The sequence below is a fragment of the Vespa velutina genome, chromosome 5, assembly GCF_912470025.1.
Source record: "Vespa velutina chromosome 5, iVesVel2.1, whole genome shotgun sequence".
NCBI lineage: Eukaryota > Metazoa > Arthropoda > Insecta > Hymenoptera > Vespidae > Vespa > Vespa velutina.
The window spans coordinates 3,199,952-3,209,063 of NC_062192.1; positions in this window are offsets into that span (position 1 = coordinate 3,199,952).

Genomic DNA, 9,112 nt, shown 5'->3' on the forward strand with positions numbered 1-9,112 from the left:
CTCTCTCTCTCTCTCTCTCTATCTTTCATTTTCTCATGCATCCATATCTTACTCGCTCTTACACATTCCCTTTCTTCCTATATTTGTTTCACATCTCGCTCGAATCTCTCGCTCTCTTTCTCCTGTCTCTGTTTCGAATTAATATTATTATCAAGATTCCTCGCTACAAATTCTGTCACCCCTTGATTCCATTTCTTTTTCCCTGTCTATTTCGTTTTTGCTGCATCGAACGTTTCTTTTTTGGTTTGTCGAAATGCAACCGCGACCTTTATAAAAATGTACACCTACTACGCTTAATAATTGTCTTCGAGTAAATTTTTCTTCCACAATGTTTTTCTTTTTTCTTCTTTTTCTTTTTCTTTTTCTTTCTCTTTTTTTTCTTTCCTCTCTCTTTATCCTCTCCTAATCTTCGCCTTTCTTTAAAGATACAATAACATACTATACGTATATGGCTCTACAGATGTTCGCTTGCACTGCAACTCAAACGTGTGTCATGAATAGCCTCTCGGTCCGTCGATCTTTGCTTTAACGCGATCTACCGATCGTCTTCGATATTGTTCCCATTCATTTATCTCAAATGTTTGTACCAAGCCATGATCTCGTTATCAAAATGTTTATTAATCTATTCCTAGGAGCCAATGTCGAGACGATCGTTGTATCGCGTTGAACTCCGACCAACGAAGCCGCGAGCACGGATTTAGTATTTTTTTTTTTTTTTTATTATCATTATTATTAATTTTTTTTATTTTGAAAATTAGGACCTTCCCGCTCGACTCGAGTCGCAGGGGAACTCGAGTGCATCGGGAATTCTTGTTTAGAAACTCCTACCCGCGTTATGCTTCTGTCGGGGTACCCGCAGGCAACACACCCTGGGTTCTTTTCGTGCGCCGCCATCTTTCCTTCCTTCATTCTTATCTTTCTTTTTTTTTGTTCTTTCTCTTTTTCTTTACATCTCGACCGTCTTGACAAACAATACCGTCTCGACGACGACGACTTATCCTTTATCTTTCTCCCTACCTATCTTCCTCTGTCTCTCTCTCTCTCTCTCTCTCTTTCTTTCTCTCTCCCTCTTTCTCCCTCTCTCTCTCTCACTCTCTATCTCTCTCTCTCTCTCTCTCTCTCTCTCTATCTTCGCCCTATTTTTTTTGAGGTTTTTCGTTGGAAGTTTTCGATAAGGTTCGGCGGAGATAACGGCCTAATGTAAAAATCAGGATGTTAATTTAGCACGGTGTGTAAAAAACGTTCTCACGGGTTGCGTCGCGAATTCGAATGCCAATTATTAGCGTCCGTTCAGCTATATCTTTCATTTTAATTTCTATCTATCTGTCTCTCTCGCTCTTTCACACCCCCTCGGTCTCCTCGTCGACGGTTAATATCGAGTTTAGTACCCGTCAATCGTTTGGATCCAATTCGAGAGTCGAATCGATTCGTCACATTATTTTTTCTCACCGCCCACTCCCTATCCCACCCGTTCACGTCGTTTCTCTTCTTTTTGATTTTTCCGTGATCGACAGATCGCACGAATCGACCTCTCGAATTGTCCAAACGGTCTTCGCGGTACCTTGGTGTTGCTAGCGGGCAGCCCTAAGTCTCATTGACCGTTGGCGTGTACGTGTGTGTTTGTTTGTTTCTTTTTTTTATTCCAACCCCCTTGTGTCTCGGTTCGATGGTACCAGGTGGGTCGCATTACTGTATACAAATATCATTAGGTTTTACATTATAATATAGGATCCTCTTTTTTTTTCAATACCTCTCTATCGCTCGCGCTCTTTCTCTCTCTCTTTCTCTCTCTCTCTCGCGCAATCTCTTCGTTAAAAGTTATGTGGCATTTATATACGCATTGTTTCGTGGGAAATGAGAACCAGTCTTATGGCGCCTGTCTGTTAAAGCTCAGGCATATTCTGTAACGTAAAAATATATACATTCATCTGTGTGGTATGTATAGTGCTGCTCTGTAAACTCAAGATTTTACATCAAGTTAAATGCAATCTCCATTTAGAGTCCTCTGTACAAAAACGTTTAGCTACGCTGAGGCAGATATTATTCTCACGCCCCGATCTCGTTGAGTCCGTGCCGGCGACTCACGCGCCCCGCTAACCGATTCGCTTGAGGATCTTGCACCAACGAGGAGGAGCTCGTTTAGCGGAGGAGGAGGAGGAGGAGGACGGGATATATATAATCGCGTCCTCCTCTGCGGAATCCCTGCGGATCGTCCTCGTCGTGCTTCCTCAAGCGATCTCGATGGTAAAGTAAAGAGGGCGTGTGCCGACTACTGGCCTCGCGGGGCTATTTAAGAACGAAGCGGACCCGCGGGTAGGTCGGTGGTTATCATTACGTGTATGTTTTATTTTATTTTATGTTTTTTTTTTTTTTTGTATTATTATTTCTTCACAAACTGCACGGCAACTAGTGTTCTGTTATTCATGGTTTACCTTTTTTTGTTTTTTGTTTTACTTTTCCTGTTTTACATCTGTCTATTACAGCTGGTACCTGTTTAGTGTGCGTGCGCGTATGTTGCTGTGCGTGTACGTGTACGTGTACGTGTGTGTCTCCCTCTTTCTCTCTCTTTCTTTCTCTCTCTCTCCCTCTCTCTCTCTCTCTCTCTCTCTCTCTCTCTTTCTCTCTCTCTCTCTCTCTCTCACTCTTTCTCCCTCTTTGTAAGTATATCTCTCCTCGGTGTCTGCGCGCGTTTGTAGACTATGTATGTGTGCGAGTATGTATTATGTAGGTATGTATGTGTGTGTGTCGATCAAAATGGTCATGTGAGGATGGCGTAATCCGTGTGATGTCCTATCTGTGTGTGACCAAACGTCTCCCATACCTTATCGTCGTCGTATTATCTTTAAATATCATTAGTATACTATATATAATATTATATCGAAAATAACGGATAATACAACACGTAGGGAATCGAGGGTTGCGGGTAGATAAAGAGAGGGCTAGGACGGGACGATGGTGATGGCGGTGATGGTAGTGGTTCGTGACGGTGGTGGCTGCGATAGTGGTGGTGACTAGTCTTTCGTGGGTGGAATTCGTGGGTTAGATTGGATATTTTGGGACGTAGCTGCTAATGATAGCCGGTTCGTGGAGGGTGGGTAAAGGTGGGTTCGAGGGCTAATCTCGCGCGTTCGTACTCGCGATCGGTCGTCACGCGAGGATCTCCTTCTCCTTTTTTAAGGGAAAAGATTCTCCCCGAGGTACTGATCGCGAGTGCCGAGACGGCGATCGTGAGCGGCGGAGTTAAAAGTTACATGGTCTCCCCACACATGTGCATACAATCGTAATACGATACGAAGTCTTCTGTTTCTTGAATTCTTTTCCTTTCGTTTGTTATTATTTTTTCCTTTTAATTTTTTTGGTTTGGTTGCTTCGTCCTTCGTAAAAGCTGTTTACGGAAAAACACTAATCGTTATTATTTTTATTCAGCGGGAATTAACGTTTATATTTTTTTTTTCTGTTTTACTGCGTCTCTCATTTATACCGAAGGGAGTTTTATCGTTCCGTGGATTTGATCAGTGATCGGGAGTTCTTTTTTTCTTTTTTTTTTTTTTTTTTGGATCGGATATTGGTAGTAGTGGTGGTAGATCGGATAAGTCGGAAGGGATAGAAGGACGATTCTCGCGGCACTCGCGATTCGGTTAATCCACCGGATTAGGTATCTGATAAGGAAGAAGGAAGGACTATGGAATAGGAGCAGAGGAGAAGATGGACTAAACGGTTCGGGCTTAAAATCGGGCATTGGGTTATTTTTAATCGCTTGCTTATTAGAACTGGATTGGCTGATACAACTGGTAGAATACAAGTTATTTTTTTTTCATTCGTTTTACATACGGCTATTACTTCGATATACGGTAGGTAGTTAGTATGTAGTTGTCGACACACAATTCAATGATTACTGGGCGTTTACTGTTTATACTGCTTTACTGTTTGTTAATTGTTAATAATTAAGTAAGTTTAATTGTAGTGTTAGTTAGTTAGCTCTTACGTAGCTCTTGTCATTCATAGTTAATGCGGTTAATTCTACGCTTGTAGTTTTGGGGGCATAGTTTTAGGGAATGTTTTCGGGGGGAAGGGCTGTTAGTTTCAAGGGTTACGGGTGTTATGGGGGTTTATCGATGTTACGTGTGCTGTGTGTGAGGCACCGTCGAGTTAGGATCGATCGCTGCAAAACTCTAGTGGATCTCTTAGAGGCACACCGAGCTCGCTGCACGATCGTAACAAGATCGGGCATTTTCGATGGGGAGTGGGAGAGACCATAGTACACATATATATTATTGTAAGTATACTTATCGCATAGTAATTGCATTTAATCAATATACGTGTGTGTTATCGGTGCATAGCAGCGTTCCGAACTCCTTGCGATAACCAAAACTTCTTTCATGCTGGGATGGTGGGTTTGGAGAATGTATGTGTATGTGCGTGTGCGTGCATATGTAATGTGTTCGATGTCTTATTTTAAGCACTTTTATTCTCTTTATCTTTTTATTTCTCTCTATCTTTCTCTCTCTCTCTCTCTCTCTCTCTCTCTTTCTCTCTCTCTCTCTCTCTTCTTTCTCGATAGACTCTTTGCTTTGCGGAGAAGCCGACACTTCGAGGGAAACGTCGCGTGTACTCGGTAGGCCTCGAGCGAGGTACGAGCTTGAATATTTCATATGTCAAGTTGCGGATATTCCGCGGAAATCACCGAGTTGGTATAGGTCGTGCTGCTGTTCTCCGAGGGTAGCCCATTAAGAGCTCCTGTGACGCGAGGATGAAAACGCTCGAGGGATTACCTGTAACCTCTCTCTTGGTACCGTAAGATAAGGGTACAGGCATTACGTTACTATTTGCACTTTAGTCTCCTCGATTTTCTTACAAATTATATACTCGAATGTGTCTTTTCAATTTTTCAACGATTATAAGAAATTAAGAATTTTGATGAGTACTCTTAAGGTTATCACGAAATGTAAGCTATACCAAAAAGCAGAGTCAATTGAGTCCAGAGAGTGACAGTTGTGTAGGTGTACTTGTGTGCGTGTGCCTGCTTTTGTACCTGTGTGCTTTTGCGTGTTACCGGTCGAGGATGAAAAAAATGGGCAGCGGGCGAGCACCAGTCAGGCTTTGGGTGGGCGTTCGGTCTATGTCGGGCCCCTTTGTATAATTTTAGTATTTTTTTCGTATAAAATCAACACTGAAGGCACATTCTATCGGACGAGTCGGCCCAGTGTGTGCTGTGAGTGAGAGTGGGCGCGGGACCCGAATCCACGCAGATTGCGTGGCCGCGGCTAACCTGGCGACGTTCTTTTTTTGCGGGCCCACGAGGGACTTATGCACCCCCGGCGCTAACAGGCTACCGCAACTAATAAAGTTATTTAGATATCCTCTGAGGTCCCTGGCCTTTTAACAGCCTGGATGTGGATAGGTAAGAGGAAAAGGATCGGGGTTTTGGGAGGAGGAAATATCAGGGTTGAAGGATTTAGGATATGAAAGGACAAAGGGTGGTCAAGGATAATCCTTTTTCTTCCTTTTCTTAAGCGGAGTTATCTAATGGCAGCCGCGGCCGGGCCCCGCGCGAGAAACTGTTGATTCGTGTGGCGGTTATTTTGATCCGGTTGCCTTCCTCTATTGCATCGGGTTTTGGGGGTCTGTCATTTTTTCGCTTTTAGTCGAAATGGCTATTTCAAAATTGAGAGCCGGCCCGACGCTCGCCTGACTTTGCCCAGGTCGAACTGAACTATCATTTTGCTGGGATCAGGTTCAGGGTTTAGGATGGCTTTTGGATATTAACGTACGTACTAGACGGTCAGGATCCAACGAATTCGATCGGACATGGTTGTTCTGGAATTTGGTTAAATTAAAACCGGTTAAATCGGAATATTTGATCTGTAAGATCTTTGGTCTCTGTTTAATATGGAAAAATCGAGAGATTGTCGAGTGATGTTCAACGAAATCCGGTTGTGACTTTGACTAACGATGATGATAATAATAAAGGCCAAGATCGCATGTTGTACGGACCAAAAGCGAACCAGTCTTTTTTTTTTTATTTTGTACTATTTGTAATTCGCCGGAGTATCAACGACGATCACGATACTGTACGATTATTTGTATAACATCATCGTAACGACACGGCCAGAACAGAAGTTTCGTCGACGTTTCGTTTGTTTGAGAAAACATAAATCCGGTTGAAATGATGGGAAGGCTGTACGAGTGCACTGCGCGGCATCTCGTTGTCTGCATCATTTACACGTTAAATTGTGATGGTTTGCGGTTATCGCGATCTTTCGTAATAGATCATAAAGATTGACCATTCTTGTACGTACATTAAATCCAGGACAAAAACGCGAAGAACCTGCGTGTAAAGGTGCGTGTGTGTGCATGTGTAGAATGCTTGTTTCAATGTATCATGTTTTATTTCTTCTTCTTGATATTCGAAGAATTTCGTCGGAGAGGGAAACATTGCTTATGGTTGTGGAAGGAAGCGAAGCTCGTACGATCGTTCTATCGACTCCTCGATCATTTCAATGTTCAACGTTAAATATCAACAAATATCGAATTGAATTTTATTATTGTGTAATTAGCAATATCTTTTTCCTTTTTTTAAATCGCCAATTATTGTTTTTGTACAATAAAAATTATAACATAGAGTCTCCGATGAGTTGATCACGTTCGTACGAGCGTTCCACTAAATATGCGTGGCTCTTAAAGGTCGTCCCTAATTAATTCATTAATACTGCTTTCCCCTACTGTCCGTGTTACCCTCTGATAACGGCGAAGTCTGTACAATAGCCATCCGGCGATGAACCATTTTGTTTTAACGCGGACATCACCGAATAGTAATCAGAGCCGTGACAGTGCCGCTTCCACCTCACGAAATTAAATGGAAAAATAGAAAATAAGGAAAAACAGAACGGTAAACAATCGTTTTCTTTTTTTAACTTACGATGGACCAGCCTCGTTTCTCTTCTCGTCTCCATAACTTGGATAACGAGTCAACAGCAGTAAAGTCAAAGTATGTAACCGATAAAACAAAAACAATTTTACTCTTTTCGTACAGATCTCGAGAATCACCGTGTTCCGGCCACTCGAATAGGGAGGAAGGAGTGGCACTGAACGCGATTCCATTAAAAAGATTGACTAGCGATAAAACGTATCGTTAATACGGAAAAACAGAGTGTCGTCCGATTCTCTCTCATTGAGATCACGAACGTTTTGCAAAATGTACAAAGATACAACATGCGAGATCTAGGACATCGAACGATCGAATCCTCGATCTGCGCGATGAAGTTCTTGATATATAAAACTTAAACTCAACAATTAGAGAGGCGAATTTACAGGCGGAGACGTCGATCGAGAAGAATAATGTTTGATCCCGTATCAAACGGGATTATTTATTTTTCTTAAAATAATCGGATATACGCTATTATGATAAACAATATATCGGCTCGATTGATCTTTTTGTCCTTTTATTTTTTCTTTTTTCTTTCTTCTTCTTGATTAATTCTTATCGATGGACGTCACGCGACACGTATGCCTAAAAAACAGAGGCAGAGGGGTTTGGAGGAATTTCTTCACACAGAATTTTCTTTTTCTAGGCCTCGCTTCTCTTTTTTCTTTTTTCCATACTTTTTATTATCTTTACCTTTTAATCTCGATCGTGCTTATGCTTCCTCTAAGTATTATTATCGATCATTCACGCGCGAAGGTTGTCGCTTTATCAATCGTGTTTTTGTCTTTCTTTAATTTTTCTTTTTGAATCGTTAATTAATTAGTGATCCTTTCGAAGGTTCATTGATTGATTTTGATATCTGATGATATAGTATCGTAATCGTATTAACGTTAAGCCAAAATACTTCTTTAAATTAATTAACGAGGTTTGACATATGCTCGGCAGGTATTCGTACAAGCTTGTCTCGGAAGATGAGTAACGAAAGAAAGCTACGTTGAGCTTTCTGATAGCTATAAGTATTCACATCAACGTAAAACCGGTTGTCTGTGAACGTTTTAATTGTCGCGAGTAGCTCGCGCGAGTACGGAGAAAATTTCGAACGGAAAATGCAGTTCGAGGGGAAGATTGTGTCTCGTAAAAACATGCTCGTAGTACGAATTTACTGCTCGTGCATACGCATAACAGGTTATTCAAAAGCCACGAAAACAAAAAGAAGAACAATCCTTCGCGCGATACTTTCGAGGTAGCTTCAGCTTTGCTCGTTTCTTTTTCTTTTCCTTAAAAAAAAAAACAAAAAAAAAAAAAAAACAAGAAAAAAAAACGAAGGGTTTTGTTTCTCAGTGCTTATTCTTGTTTTCGTCGATCATATTATTAATGAATTTCGCGGGTTCTTTTTTTTCTTTTTTTCACGTTTTTTTTTTTTTTTCTTTTCTTTTTATCACGAGGGTTAATTTGACCAATCGCGGTAGCATACCAATCGATGTTCGACGATCGTTTAGAAATGATGTCTCGTGAATAATTTGGGGCGCTGTTTTTGGGGTAGGTGGGATCGAAATTCCGTGGCTTGGAGGAGATTGGAGGAGGAAATTGTATAGGGGTGGGATTCATTCGATCGATGATCGAAAGGGTGTAGCATAGAGTTCCAAACGCTCCGTGATCTACAGACATTCAATATTAAACAGATCAATCAACTATGTCGTCGTTATAATACCACTAGGATAGCTCATAATCGTAAGTTTATATCAATAATATAATTATATTATTAGGTATCATTAATGCTTGTGTTGTATGTATATTCTCCGTGTACTTTTTTGTGTGTGTAATAAGTGTTATTCTCTTTCTCTCTCTTTTTTTTTCACATCTCGCGTATCCTTTCGCGCTCTCACGTTGTGTATACTCGTGTACGTACATACGTGTTCCTTTTTTCCCTATGTATCATTTTCATCATTATTACACTTAAGTTTCAAGTTACAAGCTAGCGTATAAATGATGGGTAAGAAACGACCACTCGGACGCGCGACAGTTCTTCTATCGATTCTTATCCTGGAAAAAAGCGTCTCCTATTGGACACTTCGTTCTCGCTCGCAGGAGAAACGAAGGAACTCTGTTTTCAGGACGATCGCGACGTCGCGGTCTGATCCTCGACGTCTCTTTTTTTTATTTTATTTATTTATTCTTTCTTTCTCT